We start from the raw sequence: 21,590 nt of genomic DNA on the forward strand, positions 1-21,590 counted from the left end.
TATTTGAACATTTAAGAGCATTTGAAATTTCACTATGTGTTCTAACAAAGCTAAATGAACATGGAATATACTGCATTTTCTATGAAAAAGCAAGCTTGTATCCCATTGCACCTTGTCTTTTGACTACTTAAATCATGAATCTAAAACCTGCATTGCTCTAGTACCCCCAGTATTGCATAAAAATGCAGCAAGATCTCTTAGAAGGCTTTCCAAAACAAACATGGACTCCTGGACTTCAAACTGCGTCAGCAGAGAGTTATGTGACATTCTCAGCTCGGACCATTTTTGAGACTCAGAGCCGAGAATTTCCTGTGCCCAAGCTTCTGGAGCCTTCTGCCAACTTCTACACTGAGTAATGTCCATTAGTAGATGAACTGGTGATTCACAAACCACTCACTATCATCTCTCCCTTCCTTTTACCCATTCACTTTCCCCTTAAGAGCAGGAAAATCCTGCTGACAAAAATCACCGATATTACATTTCTATTCATGGCCAAAACTACTTATATTGCACACCAATATCAATAACGGTTATCAAGGAAGCATTCAGTTCATGAACTTTGCTCAATTTACATGAAGTCATGAATAGGAAATAAGGTCTAGAACTTATGGGGGACAGAATTGGAGAAGCTTTCAGAAGTACGTGGGACAGTGTGGTGGACTGACCCTGGCTGAGAGGTCAGTCCCCACAAAGCCACTTGCTCATTCCCTCTCAGCAAGATTATGTAGACCATCAGAAGTAAAAAAGCAAGACAAACTTAATGGTTCAGATACAAAAAAAAAAAAAAAAAATAAAAAAAAAAATAATGAAACCAATTATGCAAAACCATCAGGGAACACCAGTAGACCAATGCCTACCCAGCTTCTGAGCAACTGCTAATTTGGAAAAACATCCTCCCCCCCACTCCACAGCCCTGGATTTATTTCTGAACATGGTGTCATATGGTTGGAATATCTCTTTCATCACTGTGGATGAGCTGTGCTGTCTGTATCCCCCTCCCAACCTCCAGACCACCCACCCTGTTCCCAGGTGGGAAGCAGTAAGCCTTGACACTGGAAAGGCATGTTCAGCAAAAGCTGAAGCACTGGTGTTCTATCAACACTGCTTTGATCACAAATCTCGGACACAGCACTATATGGGCTGCTGTGAACAAACCACCTCAGCCTGACCCAGTACAGACATCTGTACATCCAGATGTTGACACCTTCAGCTTCCAAACTGCCACATCTCCATGCCCTTCCTTATGCCTCTCCTGTATTTTCATTACCTGGACTTAGAATGGAGCTTATAGTCTTGAAATCAAAACTAAGATGTCCATACTCTGGTAAATAGATCTTTTCTTTTTAATTGAGATTACTGAGCAAAATGAAGTAAAGCCTAAGCATGATTTCAACACAGAGACAACTGCAAGCAAGAAGTTCTAAAACTGCCTGTTCTAGCAGTTACTTGTACCAGAATTTTTTTTCCCCTTCTCATTTAAGCACTGTCAATCTCTCCCTGAACCTGGAACAGGATAATCTACCCCATCTCTACACTTATATTGCATTTGTCACTCAAACTCCTCTGGGCAAAATACGGAATACTAAAACAAGATACCACACACCATTTTTTCAGACACCTCAAGCACTCTTCCCAGATATCCTTATGGTGTGTAAGGTACACTGCTGCCAGCAGCTACTCAAGATACGCAACACATTTAACAGGTAGGAGAGAAACTGAAAGCAGCTGGAGGCAAAGCTGAGGCAGTTATGTACCTGCAGATTCTCACACTATTTTGACGATCTCTTATACTAACAAAGAAACTACACTTCCAGTCTGATTTCAGAACATAAACCAAAAGTAGTTTACCTCCCTAAAAAGAAGTTTAAGATATTGTGGATTTTGTAGTCCTCTAGCATTATTCTTTCAGCCATCTATAAGACAGCAGAGTAACACAAGACAAAAAGAAATCAACCCTTTCCTAGCTTGTTAAAGACACTAATTCCTTGTGTTAAGAAGCAGCCCAAAGGAAAAGGTTTTGCAAAATCTCCATGATTAAGCATTTGCAGGTAAGAGGTATCAAATTAATATTTGTATGTATAATTATACACACAATTTAAGACAGCAGCCTATAATCTCTGTCTTTAATATCAACACAAACCCCGGAATTTCTTCAGCATCTATTCCAAAGAACTATTTCCTGCTGATTTATTCAGTTCTTTACTTATAAGATTTAAGTGACAGAGCTTCTCCCTTTCAAACACTGTATTTCCAGTTTATCAATCGTTAATATAATTTTCTATTTACTCTTCCTGATTTTAGTTTATTTATCTGGCTACTTGCATTAGTACAGACATATTATGTCAGTAAGGCACACAAAAATCACACCATATACTAATGTAACTGCACCAGACAATTCTTTCATCTTAAAATGTGGGTCTCAGCCAGGAAATCATGCACATGAAAGCAGTAGAAAGATATTCATAGTTCATACATTTCTTGGTATAGAAACCACTATTTCCTCATGCAAGCTCAGTTCAGGCTACAGCAGCAATAATGTCACATCCACAGAATTTAATGACTTGAGACGATTACATCAACTTTTAATTCAAAACTCACAGCAAGCCTGCTTTTCTTTACATCTTTCTCAAACTTATGTATTAATAAAATCTTCCAGATCACTTGAGCTGGACACAAGTTTTGAAATGAAGTGAATTTACTTGTGTGGATTGGTCTTACCCTTATATTTAAGTATTACTTTGCCATGTTCTTAATTGTTACACTAAAGACTCACTTCCACCACAAAAATAAAATCAGAAGTAACTTTCAGTTCACCACATGTACAGTGAAACAATGATCACCTGGATAACTTCTAAACTTAACAGCAATTTTAACTCCAGTGCCCACTGCCCAAGCAAACTGTGGTGTGCTGCAATAGGGGCTCCAAGCTCAGGAAGCAGCTCCACCTGCTCCAAGCAATGCTCATTTTCTAGAGGTAGCAAACAGAAACTTGATCTTCTCTTAACTCTTTTTTTTTTCTTTTTTTTTTTTTTTCCTAAACTGAGATGATATGACTGTTTTCTAAAATTTAGCTTGACTTCAGCTCCTCCAAAAGCCATGGTAAAGCTTCCCTCAAGGACAAGTGATTTTTAACAGCCTGCAAAGACATTTGCATACAAACCAGGAAGGGAATAACTTCCCACATGAGTACCTGAACCAAGGGAGTTTAAAGGGACAAAACCCAAAGCTGCTTAATATCTGAAGTACAAAAAGTTGTCTGCAACTTGAAATTAGGTCTTAGTCACAAAATATAATTCACTCCTACAACCTCTGTTCTGCAGTTCAGAGAATGAATAATGTTCCCATTAGACAATTTAACTGTCTGTTAACATATTCAATTTTGTAATTAAATCTAAAAAAGTACCTAGGAAATTACTAAAAGATACCCGACTCATAGAAGTTGATGTGCAAAAACCAGAACTACACACTCATTTAGGCCTTTCAAGATCTTTATCCATGAGAAAGAGTATCTGACATTACTAATAAAATTAGTAAAAAACATAATTCACAACATGTTTGTTTTAGTGTAGTATTTTTCCCACTTCAAGGACAATTCAGTATTCCTTAAAAACAAACAAACAAACACAAACAACTTGAAATGACTGTTGTAATCCATACGCTGTCTCAAAGATACTTGAAGCAAGCAATACTGATGGTTCTGTTACTATTGCTGTACATTTGCATTTGGCCTATATGACACCATATGGAAAAATATTGTTTGCTTCACAAACTCCTTAAATATGTATTATTTAAATGTTTAAACTAAGGTTTTATCTCAAACCTGAACATGTTCCCTGGGGTTGTACAAGGAGCATGTGAAACCCTTACATCAGGCTGCCAAAAGGCAGCTGGAAAATTGTTCATGTTGGCAGCACTGAGTCAGTGCTGTTCAACTGGAGGGTGGCAGCCACCTCCCAAACAGGAAGCTGCCTGCTTTTCCCAGTTCATCTACTTTTTCCCCTCCAGGAGACTGACTATCCAGAAAATGTTCTGAAAATAAGTTAGACAATTCCTCGTACTAAATAAAGCCCAAGGGTCAGCCCGGCTGGTAAATCATTAACAGCAGAGGGCATCAGTTCTTTAATCGCAGTGCTGGAGATGCCTCAGCACTGCTCCCAAACAGGAGGGAGGGGGGAACATGTCAGAGGAACAGGAATCATACTGGACACTCGTCATTGTCTGATCTTCAGTCAATGAGAAAAAGCCCACCTCCACACCGTGTCTCTGTGCAAGGGGGACAGAGAGACCCTAAGCAGCAATCTGGTCTGGTCTGAAAATGGAGGTTGCGGGAAACTGAACCAGCTTCCTCATTTTTGTCTGACTGGCAGATCACTGTCACACTCCAAAAACAAAGGGACTGCTCAAAAAACTGTATCCTCCCAGATTACTTCAAAGAAGCCTTTACCAAAAAGTAAATCAATTCAGAAGTTGGAAAAAAAAATAAAAATCACTGTAAAAAAAAATTAGCCTTAATTTCATCACATTTGTAACTGAAGATACAAAGGAGTTGACGAAGACAAATCAACTAACATTGTTTGTTTATTTGTATCTCAGGTGGCCATTAGTATTTTGAAAAGTTTCTTTCAGAAAATAATTTATTGGTATTCATTGATAAGCTTTAAAAATCAGAGTAAAATTAAAAGCTTCTTTCAAAAGCTGCAGATCCATGCCAGTCTAAGCCAACAAAATTGCTGGTTATGAGACACAGGGTAAGGATGTCACCAGGACAGTGAGATCAGGTCAGACAGCTGCAGAAACATTTTCAAGAAGCCTATTAGAAGAAGTAGTTTCACATTAGCCAGTGCAGAGGAAAATAAAGTACATTCTGGCATTTCCCAGAGCTACTGCTGGAGTCCAAACATTTTCCATCAAGTCTCTGTCCCAAGCAGATCAGAGAAGTTACCAGTAACGCAGCCCAGGATCAGCAGGTTTTGTATTTATAACAGTTGTGCTACAGAACTGGTGAGTCCTTCATACAGTACTGGGTACAGTCAGGAACTGGTTCCTATTTTGATATCTAGTGATCCTGCAAGACAGGTTTTTCTTTGAGCATCTTGAAACAATGTCTTGTGACAGTACAGCACGCTTTTCATTATAAACAAATGCACTGTCTCTCTTCAGGACACTCTACAGCTTTTAAATACCTCACTTAAAAGTATCCAGCAACGGTTTGTTAGTTAAAACTTTTACAAATTTGACTTTTGAAAGAGACAAGTCACAACTCCATTCAAAAATTTCACAACAAACAGTCTGCAATACTGCTTTGATGATGTGCCTACCAGCTTATTAATCTCAATGTGCAGGTTTAATGATCTGAGACATTTAACTAATCAAGTTCTTTACAAGCTTAAGAGCCATGGCAAACCTTGCCCTTTGAAGAAAGATTTAAACCCCTTTTAGTTTGATGCTGCCGTTTCCATTGAGAAATTCTACCTGTGGATTTTAGTACTTAACTCAGAAGTGTGTGTGGCATTGCATAGGCATTAACCAACACAAGGTTTTACAGGACCTATCTTCAAAATAAACCAAAACAAACAAGACTCTGCACCCTCCCTTCAAAAAAAAACCAAAATCAAAACAACCCCACCAACCACAACTCACAAAAATAAGTAGGTACAAAACTCCACAGCAGCCTAAACGAGTCTTATTAAGAAACTTCCACTTTAAACATTCTAGCAAATCTCTATAAAATAAGTGTAGCAATAGAAATTGATACAGTTTCTCCATAAGAACATGTACCTCCACCGAGACCTCACGTGTTACAGGCTCTGTCTCAGCTGCACTAGAACAGGTAAGGATTTGCATAAAGACACAAGAAAAAGAAAATTATATTTGACAGTAGGAAGACAGCATATGGGACTGCACCAGCTGTCAGTGTAAATGGGGAAATAAGGACAGCAACTACACTTCCTCATGTACTTGAAACATCAGGTTAAGCATATACACTGTTGGCATACACATTTTGGGTCATCTGCAGACTAGCATTGCATTTACTTTGAGCTTAAATAATTTCACTCTTAAACCTCATAATCTTAGTAATGGAGCCCTTAATGGTCTTTCTTGAAGAACACTGTATTTAAAAAAAAACCCATAGGATTCAGATAGTTGAGTGCCAATTACGTTTTATGCTTCATTTGATAAGAAAGCTTATTTCAAAAGCTGCACCTCCTAAGCTTCCTTTAGTAAAATGCTAGATTAGGAGTGCATTGGAATAATTTCAAAAATCCTTTGTAGCTTTCTGTGCATATATTTGGTGCCTTTAAAAAGTGTCAGATATACTTTATCAGAGAAGGAGCCATCTGTCCAAGTGGCTGCTACTGCACTGGCACTGGGCAGGACTGCTTGGCAGTGTCAGCATATTCTGTTTCCTGCACCTACAGCAAGCAAATCAGTGGGTTTGGAAGAAAATTAGAAAGTGGTTTTCCTAGGAAAATAGACTGAGACCACTTGCTAGTCAGTTGAACAGTCATTGGATCAACTTTTGGGACTTAATTAAAAATGAAGTCTGAGCAGCTCCCAGGGCAGTCAGTGGAAGTGTTGGACGCTGACTGTTCCCTCCATGCCCGGTGCTCTTTAGCCAAGTGTGCTTGTCAGTGCCACATTCAGCCCTATACCTCTGCTGCTTATTTTTCAAAAATCCAATTGTTTAACTTCTGAGCGTTTTTTTTTTTTTTTGTATAATACTATTGAGAAGTACATTTGAAACATTCTGGAACAGTTAAACTGGAAAAACGATGTCAAAACAATTCTTAACATAGTAAGTGAAGACTTTATCTCAATTTTATGCTCAGATACAAGCAGTGGGTTTGAGCTCTTTGCTTTCATTGTAGCAGCAGCACAAAGCCAGTTTGGCTGGATGGCAATACTTGATGTGCACCAAACTGCTGTTCATGCCTCCCTTGTTCTGGGCTCTCCTGAGCGCAAGTGGCTGATCTTTTCATTCAGACACATTGTGGAGTTGCTGAGACTAAGAGACAGCTGTTCCAAAGCTCCTGAGTTTGGTCAATTAAGAGTAGTGAGAATAGGCCTCCTCCTTTTACACCTCACTTCCTCAAGAGACACTTTTTTTACTGTGATAAGATTCACCTTCATTCTTACTCAAGTGCAATCTTAGTTTTTACCCTTTTAACTACAATTATACGCTTTCAATCTGGGATTAATCTTTTATTGGAACCTAAATTTTTTTTCCTCTCGAGAGAAGCAATGACCAGTTGACTTGAGAGTGAGAGAGATGGTTTGAAATCATTCTGATAAAATGAAGCACAAACTGCTTTGAGGAATTTCTTCACTTTAATACTTGTGCACAATATGTTTTTATTCCTGCTTTACTTGCTTCCCCTATGACAATGCAAGTATAGCCTAATATCCCTGCCCAGGGACAGGCTCAGTTGCTGTACACTTTTCCTGCTGTTATTTGAGGAGATAGCTTTGGGAAGATTCTTAACTACATGCTGATAGTTCTGTAGAACACCTCTTGATCTTGTGGGTACAGTAAACACTGAAATAAGTGTCACATTTGGACTCTCCTCTGCTACCATTTGAGAAGTTAAAACTGGCAGAACATATCTGTTGGGAGAGACCTGATATACCTGAAGATAAAGCAGGACACCCACAGCAAGTTGCCACAGAGCTTCATTGGACACTGGGCAGTTCCTCGAAAATAGAGTATTTTACTTCTGATAGAGTTGGAGAAAGTGAGAACGTGTATTTGCTTTGTTTGGGTTGTTTTGCAAGTAGTAAGAAAACCCCCACAAAAATCCAACCAACCAAAACACAGCACACAAACAAACTGGCAGCAGAAGGGATGCAGGGAGCCAAAGGAGCTGGAATTACTTGTGAAGACTATTCATTTTGTCTGTACCCAGCAGACTTGGAACATGGTCACAGGGATCATGTCAACAACCTCTTAGAATAATATTGTCTGTCTTCCAAGACACAGACTTACAAGCAAAGAGCAAGTACTTTATCAGAGCAGTATTTAATCCCTACATTACAAAAAGTTGATGATAAAGTCACTTTTTTGTCCCTTAATAATAATAGATGTGAAACTAAAACTTGGAAAAATGAGCAGTGCAGCTATCATAGTGGGAAACTTTGGCTTCTTCTCGAAGAACAGAAACTAAAGATTAAATAATTTCCACAGGCATGGACCATAATGTAACTCAACAGTCAAAGAATACTGGGTTAAACTGAATTTATAGCTACTGTGTTACATACAAAGGCTTTTTGTTCCTTTCCTATTCTTTCCTGTTTATAACAGATTCCTGAAAAGATTATTTGTCCTTCAGGGAAGTAGGAAATGAAGCAGCAAGTGAATAGAGAGGAACTATATTGTACATAATACTGAGGAAGTCCATGGTATCATTTGACTTCAGTACAGGTGAGATTCCCTGTTAAGAAGTAAGATGAATTCGGGACGATTACAGAATCTTGTAATAGGTTATGGAGAATCTCTTATATTCTGTTAAAGGAGATAAGAAAAAAAATGGTTTATCTTAAGTGTCATATGTGCTTTGATTACAGCAGAACACACACATGAATTTTATAAAGGTTTTCCCATAAATTCCCAAAACAATTGTTTTGAAATATCAAATGTTAACTGATGGGATTATTGCTTATCTTATAAGTCATTCAGGAATTAGTGTTCTGTGATTCAAACTATAAACTAACCTTAATGGATTTAGGAAGCCCGCCCTATCCACCCAACCTTTGTCTGAAGTAAAATGTGAATGAATATTTGTAAGATATGAAAATTGCTTATCTAGTTTACAGGTAGAAATTTTACCAAAGCCTTCTCCTGTACTCTTTACCTTTCTAATTTGGGAATGTCTCCAGCAAGTTCAAGAATGAAAATAAAAATTCACTACTGTGAATTCATTACTATATATATTTTTATTTCAGTGTATACAAAATCAGATAGCAATGCTACTGCGTAGCTTACAAATAGGGACAGGCACAGACTGAGGGATCTCAGTTAATGTTCATGTGCCAGCTTTGGAATTGGGCCATCTAGCATAGGTTTACCCTTTGAGTTTTTTTGCACTCAAGCATTTTCTTCTTAATTTACCCTTTAAATGTGGCTGGTACAATAAATGAAATGTATATGGCATCTGTGTACATGCTTAGCCTGGTATGCTGTCATCTTTTTTCTTCTTTATGTAAATATTTTCCTGTTCTAATGCAACTGGAACATGTAACCACTTCAACAACTAATAACTGTCAAGTTCTCATCTACTCATGCACTCACACAATTACAAATGCAAACACCCTGCACAATTCCATTATGAAACTGAAGTATTTCAGAAGTTACTTATATTTAATAGATATAAAAATAATTCAGAGCAAGAGAAGGAACAAGAAGAACCAAAATGCAGATGGGAAAGCAGGATCTATACTGTATAAGAACTACCTACTTCTGTTATTCTGTTATTAGGAGTCTAGAATCTAATGAATCTCATGTTGGCTTCACGTTTGTTCCTCACAAAGCCACACTCATTAAAAAACATAAGCCCACAGGTATCTTAAAGGTCATTACAAAAACCATCATTTGCTCTTACCATAGTAAGAAATAATAATGAACTGCAGAACTAACATTTTTCCTGACCAAAGTACTTATTTTATCTTGTTCAACTACCCCTGAGACCCACACGAACTGATACAAAGTCACTGGTGAACGTGCAACCAACCAGTTGCAACAAAGAGGTGTCTGCAAGAACATTGAAGGTCTCTGGTTACTTCCTCTCTTCATGCCTAAACACATCGCTGGATGCAGTTTTGTTGATGTGATTCCATCCAGGACAAAGTTTTTAATGTTTGACTCGCTAACCCCTGAGCTAAGAAAGAGGAGAGAAGAGGCCTGGGCACCTCCAAGCCAACCTGCACCGAGCAGTGCTGCAGTTCCCTGGGCCTACAAACCTAAAACTACTGCTGCAGCTTTACTGCCTGCAGAGCTGCAGTCCCACAGCTCCAGGTGTTGGGATTCTACAGCACTATTCCCAGCTGACTGAAACTGCTTTATTTAGAAATTTGTCCTAAACTACAAGGTAGTGCTCAAAGTTTCACATTCCTCAAGCAAGTCCTCCTGTATTTATTCTCACATAAAAGGACAAACTAAATATTTTAATGGGGTCTTGCTATAAAAGGAAAACTTAATATCTCCACTATAAGCAGCAGAGAAGTAAGAGTATGTGTGTTAATATCTATCTATCTGTCCACATACATAAATTACTGAAGAATAGAAGGCAGGATTCTTTCCAATTACATCTTTTTAATCAGTGTCTTTTATATGTTCAAAACAAGTTTAAATGCACTTAACTGTTATAAAGCAGAAACTGAAAATATTTTCAGTAACACCATGCAAAGAACACTGGCAGTCAGCAAACATGCACCACACATTGACCACACCTAATACTTTCTCCAATACTATCTTGTCTCCAATGCTTTACTCTGAGGATCACTTAAAGGGCCAAGAAGGGAACCTCACAAAAATGCTACCTGCCACATGCATCACCTTGAAATTCCTCTTCTCACAACTCTCCCCAGGAGATTGTTTTCTGTTTACCCAGGAAGAACCCATATCTATCAGAAACTGTTGAGAATATTTTTGTCTTATATAACAGAGAAGGTGTGGTGACATTACAGAATGCAGTACACCTTAAGGCCAAATATTACCACACCCAGCTGGACTGAAGACCTTCAGGAGCTGTATCAAACCATAAAATTCCCATGTGTGACCTGTTCCAGAATTGAACTTCCAAGGGATTTCTCAGTTTCTATAAATCAGATGAGTCCATGATTTGTATCACTATGTATGTTACAATATCATTTAATTGCCACAGCAGATCCTTTCACACCATGTCCAGCTAAACAGCTGTCATGAGAAGAAGGCTGAAAAGTAGACAATTTCATAGTAGTGGTGGATGAACTTTAGACAAATCAATACAAAAGGAGGAGTTTTAATGTACCACAACTCTGGTCTTATTAGTTCTAGTAAGTAACCGAGGAAGAGCAAATAGTAGTGGTTTTGACTGGTTCATTTTCATGATCGTGTCTGTCCCACTGCCACACAAAACTTTTGTCAGTGGAGCACCAAGGAGGGTATGGAGAGTCCTTAAACCCACATTGCTCCATCAAAAAAGCCAATTCTTTAACTGTCACCCCTTTCTCCCATACAATTAATTAACAGTTAACAAGTATAATATATGTGCCTTTCAGATTGTGTTAGTACTACTTTTGTCATGAAACATTTCATTTATCTACTTGTTAGGAAATTCCACTTGAAAGTGGGAATCCTTGAGGTGCTCACTCCACTAATACTGTAGCAAAAAAGTCACTTGATTCACAAGACCTGAAGTAAAAGATTGGTTTGATACAAAAATAATACACAAGTTTAAGACAAGTCAGCTTTGTTTACCTGGAACTTTATCAACTGTTACACAAATACTAAAGAAAGTCTTTTACCTGTTAATCTCCCAAAATTATCTGCTCTACCAACATAGCCCTTTCCAACAAAAAAAAATTATTTCCTCCAAAACAAAGTTACTAAATTATTAAAAAACTCCAAAACCTGAATTGAAAGGAATTGTTGTAAGGAACTCTGTAAAAACATTCATTTTAGTAATTTTCTAACTTCTTGTGGTTTTAAGGTTGAACAAGTAAACTGATGAATAACCAACTGAAATTGCCAGTTGCTTCAGCAGCAACCACCACCGCTTGTTCTACCCTAAATTTGGACAGGGATGAAAAGAATTAGAGGGAACTTATCAGCCATTATTGATTACCTCAAAGAACTGCAACTGATGCAGAAAATATGAAGTCTTGTAACCCACACAAAGTTTTTAAACCTTGCTTTTCCTTCTACCATGTCATCAGGAATCCCAGTGTCATAGGCAAGCTTTACAGGCTATTTTGTGATACAAAAACAAAAGTTCATCCTCCAAAACTTGGATATTCAGCACCACACTGCTTAAATATCTCAGAAATCATCACTTCCATTTGATATGCACACTGTCAGTTCTCACAATTGCCTCTCAGCCTAGGTGGGATCTGCTTTGTTTGCAAAGCTTCCTGTATTGTACAGAAGAGCTCTACAGTTTTGTTTTACAAGTAGTAGTTCAGGAAGTTTAATTACCACAGGCAGATAGGCTTATCACTGTCTCTATCACCTTATTTAAACAGTGTCAATATCAATTCTCATTAAAATCTAAAGCATTCACCTAAATATCAGCACCAAGCATGCCCTACTGTACCATGTCAGAACACTTCTCAGCAAGAGGAGTTTCCCAAGACACTAATTTATTTTTCAGTACTGTTTGCACCTTAACTAACTTCATTTGCTGAGATATCTTGACTTTGATCTAATGAGACCAAGAGTCGCCTCAAACACAAGCATTTCAGTGCACTTTTTCTTCAAACATACACTTGAAGCAAGAATCCTCTGCAGGCATGTACTGATTTCACTCAGAGACACTATGACCTCAAACATTATACATGTGACTTGTTTGCCAAAAATCTCTGCTCAACCTGACTCATAGGTCATATATGCAGTGTGAAGATATCTGAGTCATGTGTAAAAAGCACACAGCTTTCTTTGCAGGACCTGCAGCACCCAGTCTGACAGGGACTGATACACACAAATCACTCCTTAACTCCTGCACTCATATGGGTGGAGCAACACAGATAGAAAATCTCTTCTCAAGCTAAATTCTGTTTAGAAGCTAATTCATAAAAGCTTTTATTACAGTTTTGACACCAGGTTATGGCACATTAGTCAGAATCTTCATAGCTTTTGATTAATCTCAAAGCTCACAGGGTTTAAAAGACTTCAGTATTAAGCACAAACAAGTTTTGCTTTTAAAACAAAATATGAGTTGCTCCTTGTTGGGTGAATGACCAAATCCACTTGTTCTGCAATTAAACAAGCTCTTTTTTCCCCCTAACAATTTGTTTTTCATGTTACACAACATCTTTCTCCTAATCTACTTTTAAAGACAGGATCACAATATCGCATAAAGAGAGCTCCCTTCAGATATTTAAGTTGTAGCTAAGTGTAGTATCTATCACTGAACAGATACCACATAGACCTGAAGGGAACTTGGGGGTAATGGAGCTTTAGCATGGCACTTGGTACTACATGCACTTCTGTTGATAATCAACTGACACAATATATTATTAACTTTAATTAAAATACACCACCAAAAACCATTGGTCATGTAATTTCTAGTTAGTCAGTGTTCTAATGCTCCTGAAGCACCACAAATCCTGTTATAACACCTCTGTTCAAGTGCTGACTCACAGAATCACAGATGTTTGTAAGGACCTCATTCTTTTCTCAGCATAGGCCAAAGTCCTGCCTAAAAAACACTGAATTCAAACCAGCCTGCTAAAGACTTTCAGGACTTGCAAACCTCCAAGAACAGCGATTCCAACATCTCTGGCCAACAAATACATAACCATCCTTCAAATTATTTTTTCCCCTTATACTTGGTTTCCTCTCCAGTGACCTCTCCTGCTCCTTTTTATCGTCTCTGTCTCCCATTCTTCTCCCAGGAACTTCTGAAAAACTCTGACTTCAACTCCTCAACCAAAAAAACAATCAACTTGCCAAGCCCTTGGTCTTGGTGAGCTATGGCAGCTACATCACATCAGAACTGATGCTTTCAAACACTTCCCGTTTCCCAGGTACCCAACAGAATTACTGAAACACCTGACAGTGAAACACTGAGGCAAGCAAACAACATCTAAGTTAAGCATTAACAAACACAGGAATCCCAGCAATCTCCCTGACAACCTTAATTTAGTCTGTTTCCCCTCACAGAACAAGCATACTTTTAAACAAGCAAAACAAGCATATTGCCAAACCCATGTAACTGCTCACTGCCACCTCATGCCAGCCTATTCCCAGGGCTGGCACGAGACCAGATGACTGTTTGCCAAAACAATTTACATATTTTCTGCCCATTTCATTGTAAACAAAGATAATGACAAAATAACCCAGGCTCTCATTCCCACCTCCAGACCTTGAGCCAGCTAAAAATGAGGGAAAAAAACAAAAACCCCACAACATTAGACAGAGATTAAACTTTGGTTAAAATACTCCAGTTTACACACTGCTAGGATAAAAACTGGAACTAAATTCTCATGGTGCAGTTCTGTCACAAATTTTATGAAACCTGAATACCTGTACAAGTTCAACAAATTGTATGAAACCTCAGTGTCCCTCCCGACATAAAGCAGCAAATAACTGAATTAGTAGTTCTGATTTAGCTCATCTTTAATTACTTGCATATGTGTATAACCATCAATTATCTTACAGAGAAATACTTGAAATTATTATTTTCTTCTCTAGCACAGATCTTCCCCTGTACTCAGTGCTGGTGAGGCCACACCTGGAGTGCTGTGTCCAGTTCTGGGGCCCTCAGTTCAGGAAGGACATTGAGGTGCTGGAGCAGGTCCAGAGAAGAGGAATGAGGATGATGAAGGGACTTGAACACAAGTCCTGTGAGGAGAGGTTGACGGAGCTGAAGTTTTTCAGCCTGGAGAAGAGGAGGCTCAGGGGAGACCTCCTCACTCTCTACAACTCCCTGAAAGGAGATTGTAGCCAGGTGGAGGTTGTTCTCTTCTCCCAGGCAATTATCAGTAAGACAAGAGGGCATGGTCTTAAGCTGTGCCAGGGGAGGTTTAGGTTAGATATTAGGAAGAAATTCTTTACAGAGAGGGCAATCAGGCATTGGAATGGGCTGCCCAGGGAAGTGGTGGATTCTCCATCCCTGGAGGTTTTTAAGATGAGACTGGATGTGGCACTTAGTGCCATGGTCTAGTAACCACGGTGGTAGTGGATCAAGGGTTGGACTTGATGATCTCAGAGGTCCCTTCCAACCCAGTTGATTCTAGGATTCTATGATCTTCTCTTGATAGCCCAGCCTTACTTCCTGTCAATCAGGAATAAATGCCATCGATCAGGCTTCAGTCCTTAAAAACACCCAACCAAACAAATCACTACATTTTTGCAGGCCAAGCACCACTGCCCACCTCTTAGTTTCTTATGAAGATCAGGGGAACACAAAAAACTTCCACCTTACTAGTTTAGTTTCCCTTCCCTCAGCATAATGCCTTCAGCTTCCTAGCTCCCTGTCAACCAGAGCCATTTTTAGTCTATCATGTAAAAATCATTTCCCTAGACTTCTTCCCAATGCTTTACCTAATTTCAGCTCCTATGCCAGGAACCAAAAATATATGTATATGTACAGCTATATGTAGCTGCACACCCTCTCCCACCAAGCCCCTGTTCAGCACTCCCCTGGATGTGTGAAATAAGTTCTGGGAAGGAGACACGCTCCTGTCAGCGCACTTGGAGCTCCTTGAATTACACACAACACATGACAGAGTGCAGGTTGATTCATCTCTATAACTCTACTGAAACTTGATGAATTGTAAGTTACGAAGATGAACCAAGAAAATGTCCACACCTACCTCTGAGAACTTTGTATATGAAACCAATGACACTCAGCACTTGCACAGTGTGGCTTCTCTACCAAAAGTCCCAAATACACCTTCTTCTTATTTGCTCAGTGAAGAGAACAGAGATGAGGTACCAGTAAGGCTGCTCTCTGAGTACTTGAAGTTATCACCAGCCTCAGTAGAGCCAATTCCTCATCCAAAATTAAAGCCAGCAAAATATGGTAAGATTATTCTCCTATATAATGTATGAAGCCTTTCCCTGATTACAGTCCTATTCTTCCCTTGCAAACCCATGGCAATAATTGCTAAATCTGGCTGTCCACTCACACCTGCTCAATTTAAAACACGCTCCATCCCACCCCTTCCTTTCCTCAGGAGTGAATGACTCTTCACATCAGCTTCATGCCCCATTTGTGCACATCTTGTCCAGAGTGACAAAAATCTGCTTTCCCATTCAACCCACTCACTCATTTATCTCATCAGAGGCCAGTCACTTATCTCAGGGCTAAACTATCTTTCAGAATGATCTGATTTAAGCAACATATCACTGCTCTGATCCATGGGCTGCTGGACTGCAATAATCTACCCTCTCAAGAAACAAAATCATACTACTGCGAATGAAGTCAAATATTAACATAATGTTCCTTTTTCCCCCTAAGTGTAATAATAAAAGTCTACTATAATGACTCTAGAATAACTGAATAGAGCATGCAATGGAAATACTTGCCCTGTTCAGTCCAATTTTGAGCTCATTTTACCTCGACTTTTCAAATCATATAATTTTTTCAGAACAGAGTGTTCTCTTCTGCTACAGCAAAATTCAAATTCATGTCCACGGCTTCCAAAAGAAACACTTTCCTGTGCGATTTTTAAATCAGTTCCCTGCAGGAACCTTCAAGAAGCCTTCTTAGCTGCTCTAGCCAGGAACTAGTAAAGGTTTGTTTATATGAATAGAAACAAAAATGAATGTTTATATGAAATTGACTTACGTTTACCCTATGCAAGGAAACGTGAGTTTGTTTCCAATAACACCGTGGAACAAAACAAGACACCACATTAAGGTATCTTATGCCAAAATATTTATTGTCACTTTCAATCGAAGCCCACTTCAATTGGAGTTCCTCTGAAACGATTGTAACTTTCAGTAACTTTTCTATGCCTCATTCGTTACAAATTTAACAACTTTCCCACACAGTTTCTAACTTCGTTTTCAGTGGCAAAAAATATCCCACACCGCAGTTGCCAGGCTGATCAGCGCAAAGCTCTACACTCGACAGAAGGAACACAAGATGAGAGCACTTTGATACTTAAGTTTTACCAGTAGCTGTAAAAACGCTTGCAACAGATTAAATAAAGTTTGTAACTAGTACTCTAGTCAGGACAAAGGGGAAGCAAAGTTTTAAGTGTCTGCTACACTGTTGCAATTGGAAACGTAATAGAGAACTGAGCTAAAATGGGCTGGTTCGGTGTTAGAAGAAGTAACAGAAGTAAACAATCGAAGGTAACACTTTCACGTTAACTATTTTTGCTGCTGGGGAATTTATAAAGCGTGATATAATCCACTGCTGTTGGCTTTGAAATCTACCTGTGCTTAAACTTATTGTGTCTGTAGGTAAAAATATCTTCTTAAAAATTAAAAAGCACAGGCATAACCCACAAACTCTACAGTCCTAAAGAGGGTTTGTGCTCCAACCTGCGTAAGATCTTCCCAAAAATAGGCTGGGAAACACACGAATCCTTACATTACGCTCGCGTTAGCCGATAAGTTCCACTGGGAAGCACGTGGTTGGCATCCCGATCAGAAGCGTTCTGGATTGTTCACACAGAGCCAACCCCACCCTGTGATCTTTCACTGGGGCAGAGCAGAGGTTACGCCGGGCAGCGCAGGGCTGTCCCCCGTCTCCGCCATCGCCGGGAACACGGGAATTCCCGGCTCCAGCCGCCGCCCCTCCCGGGGGCTGCCACCTGCCTCCACAAAGAGCCCCCTGAACGCCCGCGGAACATTCGGCGGTTCGGTCAGAGCGGGCACCCCCATCCTTCCGCGCGCCCCGCATTCCCACGGGAAGCACGCGCGGCACCGAGCGGTTCGAGCCTCCTCCTCCTCCCGCCCCCCGGCGTCTTCCTCGCGGTCTCGCGCCCGCCCCTTTCGGGTCTGGGGAGCCAGCGGCTCCTCGCCGCCACGCGCCCGCCCCGGACCGCCTGCCGTCATGGTGCGCGCTCGCCCGCCGCTGCCGCCGCCCCGCGCTCTCACGGCCCATTCCCCCCCGCCCGCTCCCCCGCCCGCCCGCGCTCCCGGCGCCTCCCCCGACCGCCGCCGGGCCGCTGTGAGCGGTGACGCGCAACGCGCGAGGGGCGCCCGGCGCCACCGCGCGTGAGCGGGCCGGCGCGTGCGGAGCAACTGGGAGGGCGGGGGGGGGTGAGGAGGGGAGTGAATGGCGAAAGGCTCCGCGGGGCGGGGGGGTCCCACCTAAATACCACCCCCGGGAAGGCGGAGCGAGAGGGAGAGCTGGGCAGGGCCTGGGGCGGCGTGTGGGTGGGTTTGTCATGGAATGATAGAGTGGGTTTGAGTAGGATCATTGGAACCTTGCAGATCGTCTCGTTTCACTCCGCTGCCGCGGGCAGGGACACCTTGCGCTAGGCGAGGTTGCTCCAACCTGGTCTTGGACACTTCAGGGACAGGGCAGCCACAGCTTCTCTGGGCAACCTGTGCCAGGGCCTCACCACTTGCTCACAGGGAAGCAATTTTTTGCTAATATACAAAACCACTCTGTCAGTTTTGAAGCATTGCCACTTGTGCTGCACTCCAGCCTTGTAAATAGTCTCTCTCTCCACCTTTTCTTGTCGCTCTTTCAGCGTACTGGAAGGCCACAATTCAGTCAGCCTGTGGAAGCCTTCTCTTCTCCAGGCTGAACAATCCCAACTCTCCCAGCCTTTCCTCCCAGCAGAGCTGCTCCATCCCTCTGATCACCTTGGTGCCTCCTCTGGACTCGCTCCAGCAGCTCCATGTCCTCCCTGTGCTGGGACCCTGGAGCTGGAGGCAGCTCTGCAGGTGGGGTCTCACCTGGGCAGAATTCCCCCCCTCTCCTGCTGCCCAGGCTGTGAGATCAGCCCAGACAGGGGGTTTCAGGGCTGGGACATGTCCAGCCTCTCACTCACCAGCACCCCCACGTCCTTCTGGGCAGGGCTGCTTCCAGCCTGTTCCTTCCCAGGGCTCCTCCCAGCCTCACCTAGACCAGGTTCTCAGGGCCCCATCCAGCCTAGCCTTGGTTAGATAATGTGGTATTTTAACTAAATTTTGACTATTGTTACCACAAAATAAAAAAGTTAGTTATTTTTTCCTCTCAAAATTGAGAACTCCAGTCCGTAATATCTGAGTCATGTACATGTGCTCATGGTTCACAACAATGAAAAATTGCTTAAACTGTTTCTGTGGATTCCAGAATCCCTTTGGCTGAGTCTCGCTGGGTAAACTGAAGGTCTATCAGGATGGCCTGTGTCAGTGCAGGAAGTGGAAACATGGATCACAAGTCTGGTTATTCAAGGCATCATGTTGACAGATGTCCTCATATTAATATAATTGTCATTTTTAAAAGCAAAATACACAAATTTTGTTGGTATAACTGAATCTGTGCTTGCTAAATTATACCGAGAAAACAGTAAACAGAAACAGAAAACTGGAAAAGGTCATGGTTTGTTTTTTCAGTGGGACAAGGGCAATCCACAACTTGAGAGTTCACATTTAGATACAAATGTATTAGTTGATTGCCCTCTAGAAGAGGGTCCTGACTCAGCACTGCTTCCACAGTGGGCTTGTTCTGTTAAAAAGGCAAGTGAGACCAGCACAATAAATTTTCAAATCTCTGTGTAATACACATGAAGTTAAATAAGGCCTGGGATTCAAGTAGCTTTCTGCATTTCTTGGGACTGTCTGAGGTTTACCTGAGTACTGGATGAAATATTTCTCTTTTAAATCCAGCAATGAAAACCAGCTGATAAAATCTGACAATACCAGCTTTCAAATAAAATGACAGCTCTTAAACTTGCAGAGGTCTTAAAATCAAAGTACAGTTTTCACAGCAGAAGTTAGTAGGTTATAAAATAGGCCAACCCTGCCTGACTGTTCTGTTCTAAACTTTCCTTTGGGATGCACCTCTTGTTTTTAGTACTAGTTTTCATTTGTTTCATTTTGTTGACTTTAACCGTAAATATTTGGGCATAGTTTATGATACCATCATAGCCATATACAACTTGGAATTATGAAATTAATTAATTAATCACAAAATTGATCACTTGTTTGCAGTGTCAGTCAATGTAATGTTATTTTCAACTGCATCTATTTGTAATTTACAGGACATCATTCTGCAGCAACAGTTTAACAATGGCTTCCCAATTTCAATAAAAAAGAAATGCTCAAGTCTGGTTTTTTCCCTTCTCTTCAGTCAGCCTTAGTGAACATCTTGGGGTTTTTTCTGTGCTGCCTCTATCTGTCTGTATGAAGCAACACCTATAACTGGAGCACAAACCTCAGTATTCCAGAGTCAGAGAAAATAGAGAATAATTTCCAACTGCCTGACATCTCTGTGCACAAATTTAAGAGTTTTTAATCCAAACCCTGTAGCACAGGTTATTCAGCATAACTCTTAAATGCTCAAGAACTTTTTGTCCTCAGATTTGCCACAATACCACTCATACTGCTGGACGTTGGACTGACATCTAAGACTGACCTCCAAGATTCAAGAGCAGCAAGCACAACATAACAGAAATACTTTGTGGCATGAGTGAAAACAAGTTCACGTGGCAGAAATCAAGAAAATTGAGGCCTTGAGTTAATTTAGTTTTTTATGGAGTAAAACTCAGATCATGTTCATGATCTTAAAAGGAAAAGCACTTAAACACAGAAGTCAGGTGGAGGGACTATGCATATCTTTAGTGCTGGTATACAGTAAAAACTCTACCTTTGTCTAAGTGATGGAGAAAAGATGTGAAACCATGAGGCTGTAGCTGCACCATGTGATGAAAGAGCCACCCCACAGCTGCTCTTAGTTCCTCTTCTTGCTGTTTGCCTGCTCTCCTGGGACAGATGGCTGCTTGGTTAAGCATAGTTATGCCATTTTTTTAAACTCTTATTTACAAATACTTTGCAAGTCTCCACACAGAGTTTTCACCTGTGGCTTAAAATTGTTGTTTGAATTGTACAGAGCATTGCTACAGGATTTGCTGGAGACCAGCTTTTGAAAAGCTTGCTATAAATCAAGTGTCATTAGATCTACTTCACAGCCTCTCAGCAGAACTTAAAGCCTCCTGTGTTCTTTTTGAGAATGTTTTTTGTCATACTCTTCTATTTCAGTATTTTGTTTCCTCCACCCGTACCCAGTTTTCAGGACCAAGAAACAAATATTTTGTGTCTGAATCAAGGACTTATGTGAGCACATAAACTCTGCAGGCAATTTTAAGCAAAAGGAGTGAGGGGAAATAATGTAGCTATCACACTTAGGAAAATTTAAACGGAAAAGCCCCTAACACCAAAAGAAAACAAACAAACAAACAAAAAAAACCAGAAAACCACAACTCTGCTTAAGGCAACCAAACAAATCTCAGATCATTCTGGCAGACACTTTGCTGTGTAGTATTTTGGCTCAACTCCGAAAGAAACATAGTGTGGCCTGAGGGTGGAAACGAGTAGTTGTACAAACTGTTCTTAACTTGGCTTCATCTCTGAAGCAAATGGATTTTAAAACTATGCCTTTTACAAATATCATTTCACAACATTGAAAACATGTAACTGCAAAAGGCCACTGCTGTGGAGATGCTGACATTTCTCCTTGTGGTTTTGTGTCTAATCTCAGTCCCATTTAGTCACACAGCCACAGCAGCTCACAGAGACAGAGGTCACACAATTATCTTAAAGAAAAATGATCATAGACTGATAAACATATGATATTTTGAGCCTCTCCAAAACATGTGTTATTTTATATCTGACTTGGAACAAAATAGGCCTTTGAAGATGACTGACTGACCCAGCAATATAAGACCTCACAGCTCTAACATCCTTTCTCTAAACAGATCAAAAGTACAATCATGCAAGGTTGCAG

The sequence above is a fragment of the Manacus vitellinus genome, unplaced genomic scaffold, assembly GCF_001715985.3.
Source record: "Manacus vitellinus isolate BGI_N305 unplaced genomic scaffold, ASM171598v3 scaffold_19_pilon, whole genome shotgun sequence".
Taxonomy (NCBI): Eukaryota; Metazoa; Chordata; class Aves; order Passeriformes; family Pipridae; genus Manacus; species Manacus vitellinus.